Raw genomic sequence first — 19,179 nt, 5'->3', positions numbered from 1 at the left:
ACATGTTTCCTAGTGTTGATGATTAATCCCACTGAACTATAGACAGCAAAAGTGTTTTAAAGCGATCGACACATAATAAGTAAGCATATAAGTTAACTATGATGCCAAATTATTGATCTACGGTTGTAGACGTTTCTATACGGTATTTCTCAAGCGAGTCATTGTCTTTTAGGGATTTTAAGTGAACTTTCCTTAGGTGAGAGATGCTTGATGAAATTTCTCAGGGTAATGTTGAAACCTTACAAAAAAACAAACTATTGACAAATCCTAGTTCTTAAAAATGACTTTTAACAACTAGGATTTTCCTCTCAAAGACTAAAATCACAAGAATAAATCTTTCAGGAATGGACAATTCAGTGTCTGGTCTGCTAGCATGTCAACTAACGTACTAGTTTTTTATGCTGCACTCTCCTTTAGCTCCAATTATCATCTGATAAATATACATCAAAAAATCTAATTTTTGCTTTGGATTCATGCACAATTATTTGCTTATTCTCCAGCTAGATAACATCTGGTAATCATACATGATCTAGTAAAATAATTTAAGATTCTGATTTACATCATGTAAAACACTCAGACCTCACAGGCTTTTCTCCAAAAAGCATCTTTCTACCCTGTCCTCACTAATTCCCAAATAATTTGCAGAGCTTAAACTGGTGGAGAGTTCTTGTAAAACAAATGGCTTAAAACTTCCTCAAAATAGCAGTTAACCGTCTTTAATGCCAACAAAAGAGTCTGGACTTGAATCCACTGCTCTCACACAGATCCATTATGAGTCACACAATATGGTTCAGCCCCCTTCCCATTTCCATTATCACACCTCTGCCTGCTGTGGTGCTTTTCATTCAGCGGCTGCCTGCTGTGGGGCTCGGCTCACAGCTCAGCAGGAGAGTGATGGTTTATTTGTTTGTTTGGGAATGGGCCAGGCTTCCTCTGTCCCCTAAATCCTTTACGTATGATGATGTAGGTAGAAGTGGCAGAGAAGTCAAACTCTGCACCAGGGTGAGAAGTGAAGTGTTTGTATGGTAATGCTGTGAGGGGGTTTCCTCTGTGTGTGTGTGTGTGTGTGTGCGTGTGTGTGTGTGTGTGTGTGTGTGTGTGTGTGTGTGTGTGTGTGTGCGTGCGTGCAGTGAGTTATGAGTGGCATGTTTTGATCCTGTGCCAGTTTGATGTCAGTGGTGTGTAGGTGATGTTTGACAATGGATGATAAAAATAATGTTAGAACATCTGGTTAGAACTCATGTTCTTAATATGTCTCGGAAAGACTTGTCAACACTGAGATATTGATTATTCACACAGCTCGTGACACTGTGCGCGCCCACAGCACCCAGAGAAAGCAGCAACCTGTGGGTTGAGACTTGAGGCAAAAAGCTACAGCTCCTCCGATAGCAGCTCGAGGCTAACAAAATGAGTCAGTGCCTTTCGATCTCGTCTTAAAATGCAGAAATCCAGCAATGACATTAATACGTTTACAGTCTAGAGTGTACAGCACCCCACAGCTGTTTTAACCAAAAAAAAAACCAGCTGTGTGAGTTGATTTGGTCCTAGAAGCTTGTGGTGGTTATTTGGGACGGTTAAGGAAGCATTATTCTGTCTGAAGACTTGGAAGTGGGCAAGGTTCCCTCACCCCTAACCAGTCACCACAGATGGCTGTGCCGCTTAGTTCTAGTAAAAGAAGTTCTTAATACTTGAGCATACCAAGACATTTTGGACAATGTCATGCTTCCAGCTTTGTAGGAAAAGTTTAGGGATCCACACATTAGTGCACAAAGCGTGGGCCATAACGACATGGAGTCTGGTGTAGAAGATCTTGACTGGCCTGTGCAGAGTTCTGACTTCAACCCAACAGAAAACCTTTGGGATGAATTTAAGTGGAAGGCAGACGAGTGAATATTTTTGATAATACAGTGTGGGCCTGAAATGTAAACAAACTTGGGTCTACACTGAATCAACCTAAAGATTTTGGAAATCAATCAGCTCACCCTGAACATGGATAGTTTTCACCTATGAACTCCCGATAGTGTCATTTCACAAAGATGTCCTTACATGTAGCACAACAGGAAATTCTTCATGTCAGATACATTCTTACAACGTGAGCATGTTATGTAGCAGTCCTTGGTGGACGCAAAGACAAACGAAGCCCACTTCCTCACACACAAATGTCCCATTGGTCACTGCTGTTAACCTGGCAGTTTAAAATCAGTTTAATGTCCACTGGATGCATGTCTAGAATATATGAGTGCTCTGTCCAAACGAGCCAGTGGGAAAAACACTCTCCTGAGTTTAGAAACTTGAAATCAGATAACTTCTTTTAGGTATGCTTTTAAGGGCTGAAATCACAACACTGGACTTAAATTTAGTGGTCAGAGTGGACTTCATCGTCATTCATGATTTACACATTTGTAGACTACACTGCAATTTCAGCTGAAAACTGTTTTCCATACTTCAGACCCCCACTCCCCCACCGAAAAAAATGCCCCAGCTCCAGGAACCTTCACTTTCCATTTACCGTTGGTTGAATTGCCCTGAAAGGATTCAATGTTTAGCCAATATAAATGAATGTGAGGTGAGCCCAGTAGGAGTCTTGTTTCTGACGTGTTTCCTCTGTACAGTAAAACCAAGTCATATTATTGTGCTGCTGACAATGTCAGTCCTGTTAGTGTAAAAACCTTAGTTATAGCCAAATGTCAACTCAATTCTCTCTGCTGCCCACAACATAATTTCCGCCATTTACTAGCACTTGACAGTTGCCCGCCTTTCTTTTTAACAGTTTTACCCAAGACCTCACATCACTTTTACTCCTGACCTTATTCAGTCTCTGATGTTACTGGAGTAAAACTCCCTCCAAGCTCCCTTTGGTGTTTTATGACTAAAACCTGGAAAGCAAGCATGTTATAGAGGTGTATCAAAGACCCTTTACCTAAATGTCTTCAGTATATTACAGCACTGAGAGCCCTCGCTGCAGTCCCACGTCCTGCCTGGAATGTGCTCATTCAGCCAGAGTGACTTTGATTTGAACACAGTTGGGCACAATGGGCCAACTGTAAAAGGTGCCATTGGTTTATGAGTGTAACGGTCAGCTCTGTTTTTAATGGGGGGAAAAAGTCTCAGCATAATGGGTGTTTCTTTGAGGGTCCTTTCAATTTCCAGTCAAAATAGCCTTTCTTTCATATTTTCCATGATGTGATGCTCAAAGAGGTGATGTAGTGCTCTGACTTTGGGACCCTTTAGCATTTTCAGAAAAACTGCGTGTGCCTGGGTTCAAAATGAGGAAAGAAGGGGGATTTGTGCTGCTGCCGAGGAAATGAAAGGAATATCAGAAGCATTTATTGGTTTGACCTGATGATTTTTTTGAAGATAAATATTCAGATTTACAGCTTGAAGTAATGGCTTTTAAAAAACAAACATAACATTCAAGAGAAGCTGTTTGTTGTTGCTGTTTGAGTACACTGTTTCCATGGTTTCTTTCAAAAAGCTGGCCATGAATCACTATCATTGTGTGTCTCTTACACTCTATCTGTGCTTTGGGGCATCAAGCATATAAAGACAGCATTTTTCCAACTGAAAAAAAGTCTGAAACTTCACTAATTTATGTGAGTTAAGCTTCTGTATTTGCACAATTAATCGCAATTGTTTTAAGCTTTATTTTGATTGGCTGTGACTTTTGGCTTTTCTCCCATCTTCCTCCAGAACCTGGTTCTGTCAGAGGTTTCTTCCTCTTAAAGGGGATTTTTTCCTTCCCACTGTCACCAAGTAGGGTTTTCTCTGTATTATTGTAGGGTTTTACCTTATCAGCTTTTCACACTGATGAAAAAGTAGAAAAAGTTTTGCAACTGGGCGTTTAGAGCTTTTAGCACATTAAGTGAAACTTGTACTTGTTCTTTAAACTCAAAGAACTCAAAGAAGTCCAGATGCTTTTCTCTCCAAGCTCTTTAGACTATGATGACCTGGATGACTGAGAACCTTCACAGACTAATCTTGTTGTACGAATCTTTGGTCGTGTTGAATATGAGCATCAATCACTATAACATAATACAGTATATTATAAAGATAGGGACACACATGATACCGGGGGGGGGGGGGGGGTTAGGGGTTAACCCGCTGAGCTTCATCTGAATTGTTTAGCATTGTTTATCACTCTTGCAAATGTCTCTGCATAGCCTCACAGCTAAATGTTAAACCAGTGTTTTAGAGACATAAAGATACGTAACTCTCATGAAACTGGTGCATGTACAGAGCACATACACACAAGAACCTGACACAGAAACCAAATGAAGAAATGTCCTGCTTCTCCAACTTTTGATACACGTTGTCATTTTGAACACAATATTTCCAGATGATTTCAGAGAAGGAGAACGTTTTAAGTGTAACTTATGAAACTTATGAAACTCTTAACTGAGCCACTTCCCACAAATATGCCACATTTAAAACCTTCTTGAGAGTTCGGGTGGACATCAGCGTAGTTAGTTTTTTGTATATGTAAGGAAAATGTGTGTTAGTGTGTATGGCACTGTGCCTCAAATGTCAGGCTTTACTCCCTTTATGTTACTGTCAGAAAAGTAGTCAAAAATGAGTTTGTGTTCCATCTTCTCACTCTTGCTGGTTTAGTGAATTCAATTCAATTCAACTTTATTTACACAGCGCCAAATCACAACAACTATCGCCTCAAAGCACTTTATACTGTAAGGTCGACCCTACAGTAATACATACAGAGAAAACCCCAATAATCATATGACCCCCTATGAGCAGCACTTTTGCAACAGTGGGAAGGAAAAACTCCCTTTTAACAGGAAGAAACCTCCAGCAGAACCAGGCTCAGGGAGGGGCGGGGCCATCTGCTGTGATGTTTGGAGTGATAGAAGGGAAACAGGATAAAGACATGCTGTGGAAGAGCCAGAGATTAATAGCAAGATGATTAAGTGCAGAGAAGTCTATTAACACATAGTGAGTGAGAAAGGTGACTGAAGAGGAAATACTCAATGTGAATCAAAGGACTCCCCCAGCAGCCTACACCTATTGCAGCATAACTAAGGGAGGATTCAGGGTGGTGTGAAGTGTGGTGTTTCAGTTTGACAGCTTGAGAGACATACCACAAACCTCTATTTCCCTTTTATACACTAGCAAGCCCATGATTTTAGATGTATACACTCATTTGGACTCCTTTAGTGGGAAAATAACCCAATGACATGGTCTCAGCTCCGCCTGCTAGATATAGCTAGATAGATATCCTAGCTGCAGACTGCTTCAAGGAATTATGGCTTTTTCCCCCCAGTATACATTTTCACTAACTGCAGGAGGGAAAGTACCAATGGAATAAATGATGCTTCAACTCTATTATGTGTCTCTGTAAGCCCAAGCAATCAAAACAGCATAGCCTCAGCCAGATGGAATGCAGCCATCATGAATGTGCTACCCCTTCTATGACAAGTCCAAGTTTTCTGCAGTTAAAAACATGTGCAGAGACAGGCTGTAGGCGTGACTATGACTGCAGCAATGACATAGCTTTAACTGCCACTGTGCTTGTAGCTGTAGCCCAGCCCCATTGTGAGCTTCTCATGTTTTGGCATACATTCAGGTCTTAGAGGATAATTGTCTCTCTCTGGATAGAAAAGAAATAAAAAAAGAAAAATACTGTATGCTGGATGATAGTAAAGGTTTTATTGTCATATGGGTTAAAAGATAACAGCATCTCTTTGTACTGTAGTGTGTGGTGGGTCAGCTTGCCTACATGTGTGAGTGAGCCGGACTATCTGTATATATCCTTTGACTGTTGGGGTTTTCTCTGTGTTATGGTAGGATCTTTACCTTACAATATAAAACTCCTTGAGGCGACTGCTGTCATGATTTGGCACTATATAAACAAAACTGAATTGAACTGTATACCTGAGGTCAGTGGTGACCAGCTGTTTATCTTATGGAAGAATTGTGGCTCCTCAGTTCACAATCATCTGCAGACTGTTGGAAGCCACAGAGCTATGAAAATGAGTTTAAAGCTACTGAGATCACATCAGACAGCAACTGCCTATGAGAGGAGCCCAGTTTGTTTGACGATATTTCTTCTCATTGTTAGCTCCACTCACATTTTCCTAACCTTAAATACATCTTAATTTAAAGTGAATGCAGTATAGCAATCGGGCTAAAATTGAATTGAACAATGGCGTTCCCTTTTGTTAAAGCCCCACCCTTAAAATTTGTGCTACAGATTGATCTCAAAATACATTTTTGAGGGTTTTATGGACAAGTCTGTCCACAACACTGCTTCGTACAGATTTACAGATGTAAGTGTCTGAATCGTCCCAAATTTCTTTCATGTTCCTATCTGTCTGACTTTACATGACAAACTGTTGCACTCACTCATTTACCTCTGCTAAACAGGCCACGAAATGTCCAAGTTTAAGGAAAATGTTGACAGTACACGGTTCTTCTGCGTCTGTGTTTATGCTTGGGAATGATTTTGCGTTTTGGGTCTGACTCTGTGGGCACAGAAATTATGCCCATCTTTTCCTGTTTGCAGATAGAGAGTGTCACATAAACACACACTCAGTTTGTTAAAACTCTAAATCCCAAGTAATGCAAACTTGATTTTCGTGATGCTGTACTCCAAGCTTAAAGGGAAGTTATGGCACAGCAAATCCCAAATTTTCAATCCAGGAGAGAGCTCATACACAATATACATGTAGCAATTTAATTTCCTCACAACAAGCTTTTGTCCTAGAGCAGCGGTCCCCAACCCCCGGGCCTCGGACCGGTGCCGGTCCGTGAGTCGTTTGGTACCGGGCCGCGAGAGTTGAAGCTCAGGTGTGAAATGTCTGGTTTTCAGGGTTTTTATCGGTTTTCAGCGTTATTTTGTTATCCTTTTTATCGTTTACTCTCTTTTCCTGGGTCTTTTCACGTCTGTTATGAATAAATCTTCTTTTTTTCGGTACCGGTACCAGTTTTATTTTGTTGTATTTATCCGCGACACCTTAAAAGCCAGTCCGTTAAAATGTTGTCGGGCATAAACCGGTCCGTGGCACAAAAAAGGTTGGGGACCGCTGTCCTCGAGCACACCAAGATCTTCCAAGTTCTGTGTTGTGACATTCTGCGGTACGGTTCACTGTCAACTGTTTTACATCAGCTCAGACATTTCTCTTTCCCTTAGCCCTTATCGTTCCCTGAGGAACAGTGAATGTGCACTCGGTTCTTCAGTACCTATTTTGGCTTTCCGCGCTTTTGATGAATGAGAGACTCAAATGATTTTGTGATACCTGGCTGTTATCTGCCAGGGAATGACCAGCTGCCCCTCCATTTGTGGCACTTAGAAGATTTAAAGGTAAGAACTGCTCAGTGGTGTTTGATTAGCTGGAAATTTAAAGTGTAAGTCCTCATGTTTTTAAATCAGATACTGGGTCTGATTGGAAATTTTTCATATTGTGAAACATGCAAAACAAACTGAGGTAAACTCACTGTGTTATTTAAAGGTTGCATGACAATCCTCTGCAGGATAAACAGCTACGTTTGTACTGTGATGGAGTAAAGAACAGTGTGTGACTGCTGCACAGTGGCTGTGCTTTCATGGTCTGATTTCCGTTACATCAGCTGTAGCACAGATTCATGTGAATCTTTAGCTGATGATGCTGACATCCATTCACCTTCATACCAACTTTATACCTTGGAGAAAAAAGACACTAGAAATAGTGTGCTTTCAGTGTAGAGGATGGAAATCAGCCAGGACACTCGTGACACATCTGCATGAAACATTACAAACAATTTTCGGGTTTCCCACCTGATAAATCCACTTTCACCTCTGACTGTACACATTTTACTATTTAAAAACAAAGCCGCCCTCTACAATGTAGGCAATAGACCAAATCCTTTATCATCCTTCTTTTTCTTCAGATTCAATTTGAGTATAATTCGATTTTTTTAAATAAAAAGTTAAAGTTTGTATTCCCATCTACTGATATTATTTTATCATTATGCTAAGACAGCACAAGGTTCAGTTAGCGCTGCACAAATATGGAAACGTCCTCCAAAGAGCTACTTTTTACTTTCCTATTTGGGTACATTTCAGACACTGAACTTTTTCATTTTTACTTGAGTAAAGAAGTTGAATCAGTACTTTTACTGGAGTATTTTTTAACAGTTGTATTTGTACTTCTACTTAAGTACAGAATGTCTGTACTTTTGCCAACTCTGGTATAAAAGACACCCTGAGTCACGGGTTGGTGATCACTTTTTTCCCATCAGTCGCTGCATGACTTAGCTACTGAGCAGTCAACTGGTCACCACTTGGTGGTGAGTTGGATCAGGTGGCAAGGAAGGGATCCTGGACAGGCCGCCTGCCCAAAACATATATCATTTGGTGGTGAAGAGAGCAGTCATGCTAAAGAAAGAGTCCCATCAGCCTTGATTGGTCTATGGGACTCTGAAGCTGACAGGTACCAGCAGTCCAACCGGCTCTGGCAATAACTTTGGTGTGGGAGGAGTTTGGTGAGGCCATGTAACTAGACTTTTGGTCAGCCTTCAAGTAACCATGAGGCTACTCAAGTGGGGAAAGTGGTGGGGTGATGGCAGGGTCCTGAGATTCTTCGATGTTAGGTCTGTCTTTTACAGTTGTAAAAGAACCGCAGAGATGACCAAACCTTTTTGATTCTTCAGATCATTCATTAGGAAAAATCCACATTTTATTCCAGCTTTAAAGACAAAGCCTGCGCCAGGTGTAAATGAATACTATCAAACTTTAACTACTTGTTAAACTATTTGATGAAGGAATTTCTCCTGAAGTCACACCTATCTGTTAGCCGATGCACAGAAAAAGCATAATTAAATTGACACTTTCTAGCATTTTACTGGAATTCTGAACAATAGTGGTTTCTGTGGTGCACAGTGGGTGGATGCCGATAGATGGTGCTTTGCCAGAGGGACATGTGGAGCAAACATGAGATAATATTTTCCTGTCGCATTTCTCTAAAGGTTGCCTTTCATTCCAGACAGTTCACAGCAAAAATCTGTCACAATGCACAATGGCGAGGCCTTCAAAACACAAACAGGAATGACATCATTGCCGTGAAGGATCCAAATTGTCTTATAGTCCTGGACTGTTGCCCAGTGGGATACACACCTTCTATACTGTAACTGTGATAATGTGACAGTATTTACAGGATCATATGTGCTAAAGAATCACCTCCTTACACTGCCTTCCTTGTGTTTCATTAGCATTCGCGTTGGAGCAAGACAAGAGGCTCTGAGAACAACACTTGCAGCTGAGCAAACATCCGATCACAGACACACACACACGCCGAATATCTCACATTCAGTTCCCTGTGCCCTACTAATGCATAAGCAGGACATAGGCTGATGTAAACAGCTCAACAGGATTTAAGCAGTTTTAGAAAATAAACTTTGGAAAATAGATTTCGCTGTTGTCGTCAGCTTATGTCTGCATCTGCATGTGTGTTATATGCAGACAGGTAGACTACAGTCTACCTCAGTATACATTCATGCACTGAGGCAAAAACATCACTGAGCTTCACAGCAACGACCTCTTTTTCTCCCTGTGTGTGTCTCACTCTGTTTCTGTGCGTGTCTGCGTGATTGCGTGTTTCTAGAGGTGAAGTAAGGGTGAGAGGAGCAAAAAGGGACTTTAGGCTGATTGGGTGATAGTTATGAACACTTGATGTAATGGAAACTGTCCTTCTGCAGATGTTCACCTCTGACCTCCTAACAACAATGCAGTCCTCTATCTGAAATATTCTGTAGGCTTTACAGTGTGCCATTGACTGAACTTGTGTTTTTGTGTGTGTGTGCGTCCAATATCAGGGTACGAGTGTGTTCAAGGTGAGAAGTTCATCTGTAGCACTGTAAGACCCAACACATCAGAAAATAGCCAGAAAATTCAGATTTTTGGGAACTGAGATGTTTATTAACCCTTCTAACAAAATCCACAAAAAAGGTTTTGCTATAACACTTTTAACCTTTGAGTGAGCTTGTTAAAGCACCCAGTTTGTATACTGTGTAAGATTTAGATCACTGAGACATGGGGAAACCTAATATAATAATACGAATAAACAAATTTACCGTGGAGCACGTTCTTGATTTGTCTAGTTAACTGTTCCTGAGACTGTATTGTGTAGCCCTATGACTTCTCCATTGTGCGATGCAGGCCTTCATAAAGGGGACACAAATTTGAAAGCGATTTAAGTGATTTGAGACATTCAGATATGTGTGGTGCATGTGTGCCCTCAAACATAAGAATCAGTATTGCTGAAAGCCAACGTTTGGACCGTAGGTTGTCTTCACTCAGTCTTTGTGTCTGTGTGAGCAGACAGTGGGTTGATTCTGCCCTGAGGCTCGACTCTACTTCTGCTAACGTCTCTGACTCATAGTTTTCTTCTTGTTTTTTAACCTCTTTCTGTGTCTGCTTCTATTCTTTTGTCCCTGCTCTGCTCCCTCTCCCCCTCTTTTTCCATGCCAAGAAAAAGAAGATTTTAATATTCATACTATACATTAAAATAGTAACTTTTCCAGTGAGATGCCCCACGGCTCAGTCGCTGGCCCTTTGCTATTCTCTATTTATAATTTCTGCATTCTTCTATTTTTGTGCACATGATTTCCAGTTCTATTTCTTAAATAACTCATGAGCTGTTACTTACATTTAATTAAGCTAATTTGAATCTAAGTGTTAATATCTGACAACTTGATAGCGGCTCCCCAAAGGCGTGTGCTGCTGAACTTGAGGAGCCGCTACAACGAGTCTTCAATCTCAGTCTGCGACTGGGGAGAGTGCCCGCCCTATGGAAGACATCCTGCATCGTCCCGGTCCCCAAAAAGAACCGGCCCAATGAGCTGAATGACTTCCGACCGGTGGCACTGACGTCACATCTTATGAAGACTCTAGAGCGGCTCTTCCTCAACCTCCTCCGACCACAGGTACAACATGCCCAGGACCCACTACAGTTTGCATACAAGGCGGGTGTCGGAGTGGAGGATGCCATCCTGTACCTCCTACACAGAGCCCACTCACACCTGGATGGGGGAAAAGGCACGGTCAGGATACTGTTTCTTGACTTTTCCAGTGCCTTTAATACCATCCGGCCCTGTATGCTTCAGGAAAAACTGAACAGGATGGAGGTGGACCCCTGCCTGGTGGCTTGGATCTCCGACTACCTCACCGACAGACCACAGTACGTCAGGCTGAAGGACATCACGTCTGACACAGTGGTCAGCAGCACAGGAGCACCACAGGGAACTGTGCTGTCCCCTCTTCTCTTCACCCTGTACACCTCTGACTTCTGCTACAACTCTGAATTATGCCATATTCAGAAGTTTGCAGATGACACAGCCATCATGGGGTGTATCTGGGATGATCAGGAAGAGGAGTACAGAAGTCTGGTGAGGAACTTTGTCGCATGGAGTCACACAAACCACCTGCAACTCAACACCTCAAAGACTAAGGAACTGGTTGTGGATTTCGGGAGGTCTAGAGAAGGTCCACTGCCGGTTCAGATAGAGGGGGAGGAGGTGGAGGTGGTCAACAAGTACAAGTACCTCGGGCTGTGGGTGGACAATAAACTGGACTGGTCATGCAACACAGAGCACCTGTATAAAAAAGCCCAAAGCCGACTGTACTTCCTCAGGAGGCTGAGGTCTTTTAACATCTGCAGGAAGCTCCTGAGGATGTTTTACCAGTCGGTGGTTGCTGGAGTACTTTTCTATGCTGTGGTGTGCTGGGGGAGCAGCACAGCAAAGAAGGACTCATGCAGGCTGGAGAAACTGATCAGGAGGGCTAGCTCTGTGGTCGGCATGAAGCTGGACACTCTGGTGACAGTGGCAGAGAAAAGGACATTAAAGAAACTGATGGACATTATGGACAATGCCAGGCATCCTCTGCACACGGCCATAAACAACCAGAAGAGTCTGTTCAGTGACAGGTTGCTTCTCCCCAAGACAAGAACTAACAGACTTAAAAACTCCTTTGTCCCACACGCCATCAAACTGTTTAACTCCTCTCTGGAGGGGAGAGGGAGGGGAGACAGGAGGACAAAGGAGGGGGGAACAACTAAGCTGTAGTGCCTCTTCACCTCACTGTGCAATACCTTGTGCAATACTTTTTGTAAATAGTCAACGGTGCAATAGACTCAATACTTGAAATGTGCAATTCACTTGTATTTTTATTTTTTATTCCTATTTATTCTATTTATCCCCTTCGTATATTTTATTTATATTGTCTCTGTATTTATATATGTGTGTGTGTGTGTGTGTGTGTGTGTGTGTGTGTGTGTGTGTGTGTGTGTGTGTGTGTGTGTGTGTGTGTGTGTGTATATATATAATATTCTGTAACTCTGTAACTTCTGTCGGTGCTGTGCTTTTTTGGAAATCGAATTTCCCAGAGGAACCCACCCGAGGGATTAATAAAGTTCTATCTTATCTTATCTTAACTTAACTTTTCATAGCTGTTAATAATTATTATAGGGTCCTTACATTATAAAGCTCCTTGAGGGGACTGTGACTTGGTCCCATTTAAATTAATTAAATCTTGTAAGAGGATCCACATAATGGCAATTAATGTCCCTAGACTGTAGGTGTTGATTTAATTTTCAAATGTATCCCTTACACACCTGAACACTCCTAAAATCTCTAGCAGAGTTGTTTAGGGACCATGACTGTGGAACAACTTGCTGAAGTAGATCAGGCAGGGTTACTTGATTTTATCACTGTATAGAAGAAACCTTTCTGTACTTGTCATCATTTTGTGGGTAAGCATTGTATTATTACCTTAGTAGTTTTGGGTGTTTGTTTGTTTTTTTACCTCCGACTGTAGGATTTTGTAAAGCACTTCTTCGTTTGTCTGAAACGACTGATTTCTCGGGCACCCTCACCCCAGCCTGAGGCGTTCTGGTAACCTGTTGTTTGAACTTACACAGAAGACATCTAATAGAGACTGATAGATTTTAACTCATTCCCAGGCCACAATGGCCCTTCCCTCTGCAGGTGGTCCCCCTTTTGTCTTCACTGTGGCAGTAGGCTGAGCCAGCAGATCAAAGAGCCCACAAAAAGTGTGACCGTTTCTCTGTGTGTATATGTGTGTGCCCCTGTGTATGAGTGTGTTTGTGCACATCTCCCATCATCTCTCACATTCCAGGAATTCTTTGTGTCCCAACTGTCATCCTGGGCACAGAGGAGATCCAATCAGAAGGACAGACGCTGCTGTCTTTCTGATCATACAGTCGCCTTTACTTTGTGCAGGCGCACATGCAGAAACGTTGCTGTCCCTCTGTTATGTAACACCCATGTTGTCTCCATTACACTGTAAACCAGTTGGTCAACATACATACAGTATACATATTTCAGCTTTAAGTTATTTTATTCCCTTCTGAATTTTTCGCTCCACTTCCCTTTATTTTTTTTAGTTGCCATCACATATGACGCTCAAATGTCCTAAAGGAGCATAGCAACCAAATTATTCTCGCTAAGTTTTACTTTTAGCCGTGGAGCTGACTTTTAGTGTTGTCACTGATTCTTGTCTGTGGTTTTCTTGGCCACTCATAAGCTGATGACAGTGTTAGTTTTTAGTGTGTGAGCAGCCTTTCTTGGACACTCTTTCAAATAGAAAGGCCTAGAAATATAAACTGAAAATACATACACAGGAAAAGTGGAAGAGGAGTGAGGGCGGGATGGGAAAACAGCTTCTCAACACAGGCTTCATTTACTGCTTGGCTGGTTGGTGCAGCGTCTGCACATGTTTGGGAGTCTGAAAGTGTGTGAGGTACACCTATACCTGAAAACAGGTCCTCTCTGTTGACAGCTGTGCAGCCCACCCACCCAGCTACAGTCTTTAGGGTTGGTTAAGACGAGGCGTCAGTCAAACTTACTGGGGTAAAATATACAGCAACACAAACACACAAATTTAAAAGAACAAAAAAACAAATAAATTCTTTGTGAGTTGCATAATTTTGTGCTTGTAAAATGCCTCGAGATAAGTGTCCAAGAATGTTGTATGAACAGTTTCAAAAATGACGTGTAATCTTCCTTTAAAAAAAGGTTACAGTCTGCAGTGCCTCGTAAATGAGTTCTTTTGTTGTTCTAACCCTGAGAACCAAAACCTCTTTCGCTCTAATTGGCAAAGTACTTGTACATTCAAGCACACAAAACCAAGAGCGCATGCAGACACACACTTCGGGCTTATGAACACACACACAAAGAGCAAAAGTGACACCAAATTCCAATTTTTTTATCTACTACATTTTAGTAGTAGATAAAAGAAAGAGCACAACTTGCTAGTTGTGGTCTTGCTTCCTAAGTGTTTTGTGCGTTCTATCACAGCTCCCATTAGCTCAGCTCAAGTGCTTCTTGATCACTATTCATGCTGTGATTGTGTCATTTGGACGGCGTTGCATTAGTGCACAATGTGGCAAAAGTTCAGTCAATGGTTAATGTTGCTGTAACAGATCACAACACATTAACCTCACACCAATACGTAATGTGTCGCCAACTGCTGCTCATAGGAGATCTCCTGCTTGCTGGTGTTGTCTCTGACAGAACATTCACCTTACAAAAACGTGCCTTAAGGCCACTGCTGTGTCAATTTGGTGCTGTATAAATAAAATGTAACTAAAAGGCACAAAATCGCACTATATCAAGTATTATTTTTCTTTTGGATTTTATTTTTATCTTGCAGTAATTTTGATGGATTGTGTTGTGACATCTAAGCCAGTTAAATATCCTGGGCTTCTCTAAACTCTAGCCAATTTACTGTTTTTGACCACAAGGTGGTGGCAGAGTGCTAGCATGTGTGAACGAAGCACAGTATGATTTCAACTGCAGTGTCTTAATGTGTGGTCAATATACTGTTTCATTGATTTTATTGATTCTGAATATACTGATATTAGAAATGACACCATGTGCCCATGTGTCATAGTTATACTTGTACAGCTTGTTTATCTTAACACATTTATGTACATAAATCTACATCACTGTTTTCTGATTATTAATCAAAAGCAGGACACGTTTTTGTTTAAAATTGGCATCTTACGTCATCTAAAGAAATTCTGTAACTAAAACTGTTATATCAAAATATCCACACAGACGCATGCCTCTGTGATTTTCCTTTGTCTTTCCAGGAGACGCTTAAATGGAATTTTTTTGTAAATAAATTCCTAGTTTCATCCATGGGATTGGCTGTGACAGTAAACCAATTAGCATTTATTGTTGTAGCAGTTGCTAGGTAGAGCAGGAAGTGAGAGAGAGGTGAAGGGTGAAGGGGTTACTCCTCCTGGAATCCAGGGGCCCTAAATGGGGTCAGCATGTATAGAAAAAAGGGTCTGTAAATACTCGTAAGAATGTGGAGCAGTTCACCACGTTCGCTGTCAATAGAAAATTGTATTTAGTAGTCAGTATAATCTTTTAGTGATATAAGTTTGCATATGGTAGAATACTGCTTGTAGTTATTTGTATTAGGAAATATTCAACCATGTATACTCAGAGGCATATAATCAATTGTGTAGGGATAGGTTGTGTGATCTTTAACAGGCTGCAAAGGCTTGGTGTGTATTCCACACACCCACATCCTGGGAGCACGAGAAAGGTCGTACTTTCTCTTATTGTTTTATGGTAGGATTAACGTAGCTATGTCTGTTTTAGTTTAAGTGCTTCTTTACATATAGATGAACTGCTGGACTTCCTCACCATGTTATTTAGGGTGAGGGGGAGACTACCCTTTCCTGACCAAGGATGTACCTTTTGTGCTTTCATGACCCTTTGATCAGCAGTAACACACACACACACACACACACACACACACACACACACACACACACACACACACACACACACACACACACACACACACACACACATACGTTCAAATAAAGACCAGGGCAGTTCCTCACCGGAGTCTCTCAGTAGGGAACTGCCCTTGCTAGCAAGAACTCTGTGTTTCTCTTCTCTGAGTCTTTACTGAAGAAGTGTTTTAGAATATTGTCCTTAACATTCGCCTTCGCACATCAGAGCTCAGCTTTCTTTCTGTTACTTTTTGACAACATAAAGCCCGACTGGGGTCATGTTTGCAAATAAGCACTCTCTTTTCATTTACTGTTTGAATGTGGCCAAAAGGCTCCATTTGGCATCAGCTCATTGACTCATGTTTCTGATGCAGTTGCAACACTTACATTCTTATTACAACCACTAAGAGATAATAGTCTAATTTATAACAATTTCTGATAAATTTGCAGATTTGTACAAGTCCTATTTTACAAGCTAGAAACCCTTATCCAAATCTACAAACCAAGAGTTCAGGTGCTAGTTAATTTCAGGCTAGTTTAGGCATTGTTATTACATTGTTTATTACATACATGTCAGTAAAAGTCTCATTCACATGATGGAGCCCTACTCAGAAAACTGTCAGATTTAACACTCTCTGTGAAACTGGATTAAGGAAATAAGTGTTTAAAGTTCAAGTTTTTAGAGCACGTTCAGCAACACCTTGTGCCATTACACATTCAGGCCCCATCTTATCTTAATGAGTAACATAAATAACATAGAGCTGGATCAGGTGACCCCGAATCCTCCCTTAGTTATGCTGGTGTAGGCTGCTGGGGGATTCCCATGTTGCATTGAGTGTTTCTTCTTCAGTCACCTTTCTCACTCACTATGTGTTCACAGACCTCTCTGCACTGAATCACACTTGTTATTAATCTCTGGCTCTCTTCCACAGCATGTCTTTATCCTGTCTTCCTTCTATCACTCCAAACGATCACAGCAGATGGCCCCGCCCCCTCCCTGAGCCTGGTTCTGCTGGAGGTTTCTTCCTGTTAAAAGGGAGTTTTTCCTTCCCGCTGTCATCAAAGTGCTTGCTGATAAGGGGTCATATGATTATTGAGTTCTTCTCTGTATGTATTATTGTAGGGTCTACCTTACAATACAAATACTGTTGTTGTGATTTGGCGCTGTGTAAATAAAGTTGAATTGCAGAACATGAAATCACTGGGTTAGGTAGTTGGTTGGATTCTGCTAACAGGCTTAGCAGACTTAGCATAGACATGAGTTTAAGTTAACATATAAGTGGAAAACAAGGAAACAGACGAAAGAAGTGGATAACATTAATAAAAACAGTACTTTCAACTATGAGTTCAAATGAAGTATTCTGCTCTTTACTACACAATGCATTGAACAATACTGTAATTCTTGGGCGTTTCTTTTTTCCCCTTGGGTGGTCTTTTTGCTGTGACCAGCCAGACATCCAACCAGTAGGAGAATAGCTAAGAAAAAATCGATTTGATTGACAGTTTCTGGTTGCCATTTTTCATTTTAATTAGTTCAACTACATAAGAAAGTCTGTGATTGATGTAGCTACAGTAAAAGCTACTTGTTGATAGCCACTGATACTTGGATAAAACACTGAATAACAGAATTAGGTTCTTGTTCAACTCCGTAAGTAAATCACACAACACATGGCTGAGACTTGAGGTTTTTTGAGTTACATTTGTTACTACAGCAAAACGTCTGTTTTGCTGTAGTAACTGGTTGGCAAATGGTTTCTTTATCCTCAATAAAAATGTGACTGAAATATACAGAATCAAATGTTTTTTAGCTCAAATAAATAATCACTTCCATTCTAAAAAAAAAAAAAAAAACAGCAAACAGTACAAGTAAACTCAAACCTAAACAAACATCACAATCCAGTCATTACCACCAATCCAGCCTTTGTCCTGGACCTCACCAAACATTTACAGAGACACAACACAAGAGAACAGTCATGCCTTTGTCATCAGCAACGTGGGGCCCCTGTCCTCGCTCTGTGATCAGTGAGCGGCAGCAGAGTGAAGTCCAAACCTTTTATCGTGCAATTAAGAAACAATCATCATAATTTTGCGTCAGGGAGCAAATGAGCGCTTGCTATTAAAGGTGAAGCCATTTTCCTGCTTTTACCCAACAGCACCATTCTCTGGCAATGGTGATGGAAATTTGAGCTTTTCTAGTTATAGACACATACATGAGAGCACAAGTCAAAAACTAAGAATGAGATGTAACTACAATCAAAAACATTAGTATTACACGAATAACTCATTGTTTCTGAATAAGAATTACACATTCAATCTCTAAACCGCAGTCTTCTCACATGTTATCTAATGTCACATAATATGAATATTTGATAATTTTCTTACTTTTTTATTCAATTTCTATGTTACAGTGGAATGTATGAAATGTATGTAGAAAGTGACCGAAAAACTATGTGCCAAAGGACACACTGAAGCAAAGCTTTCCCTCTGTGCTCTTAAAAGAAACCTCCCTTCTAATGCCTCTGCAATGTTTTCCCTCCTGATTCACCGTAGTTTCATTTAGTATGATGATCAACAAAATTGGGGCCAGCGTAGCACCAGATATGGTCGGGCTAAGTTGTAAGAGACTCTCTTTAAAATAGTGGTGAAATGTGAAATTTTGAAAAAATGAATTCTTAACCAAATAAAATAGTTTTTAATGTTAGCGTGTTGGACTACAACTTGCATCCTAAACAGTATTAAAGCTTTCTTGGGATGTTCTCCCCCCTCTATGAGCTGCTAGTGGTTTGGTCCACCCCAAAGCAGCACAGACAAAAATAGTTTCAAACTTGATAGCGATGGTGAGGACTTAGATAACCACTGATCATGCTCCAAGACAGAACAGGGAACTATTATGTGTAAAGTAACTAAGCAAAAAGTTCTTCTTATGCCTGTATAGCTGCTGATATATCATAAAAATGTTTTTATATAATATATAATAATAGTAGGCTATCCCAAAATAGTGAAAAACAGAGACTGATTCAGCTGCAGCTCCAACTCTAAATAAATAGATATATTTATGTCAGTGAGAATGTAGAGCAAGCTGAGCCTTAAAAGGCATCCCTCAAAGCTTTACTAGAGGTGTTTTTGTAGGTTTGCACAAACATAAATCTGGCAACAACAATGCAATATTTCTGTGGGTGATATTTATGGAGTGTGTGGTCCAAAGGCTTCGCCACTGCTCTGGACTCTACACCACCCAACTAATGACAAAACATGTTACGGTTACATCCACTAACCAGTTTCAGCTATCTAAATAGTTTTGTTTTGTAAAATGTCTCAATAATTAAAGAGAAAAACATTATTAATAACATTATGAACTTGACAGATAATTGAGGTTCACATTAGAAAAGTCTGCATGTCAGCCGGTCTTCATGGTGCA

At 40.8% G+C, this 19,179-nt stretch overlaps 1 protein-coding gene across 1 annotated transcript in view; it reads left to right on the top strand.

The window, feature by feature from the left end:
• The window catches only part of col15a1b (collagen, type XV, alpha 1b), a 55,534-nt gene that overhangs the window by 521 nt on the left and 35,834 nt on the right, over positions 1-19,179 (top strand). The gene's annotated exons all lie outside the window — the stretch shown is intronic.

This window comes from Copadichromis virginalis, linkage group LG18 (assembly GCF_057382275.1).
Source record: "Copadichromis virginalis isolate Kocher_CV1m ecotype Utaka linkage group LG18, C_Virginalis_male_GT1.1, whole genome shotgun sequence".
Taxonomy (NCBI): domain Eukaryota; kingdom Metazoa; phylum Chordata; class Actinopteri; order Cichliformes; family Cichlidae; genus Copadichromis; species Copadichromis virginalis.
This window is presented reverse-complemented; position numbering and strand designations above follow the sequence as displayed.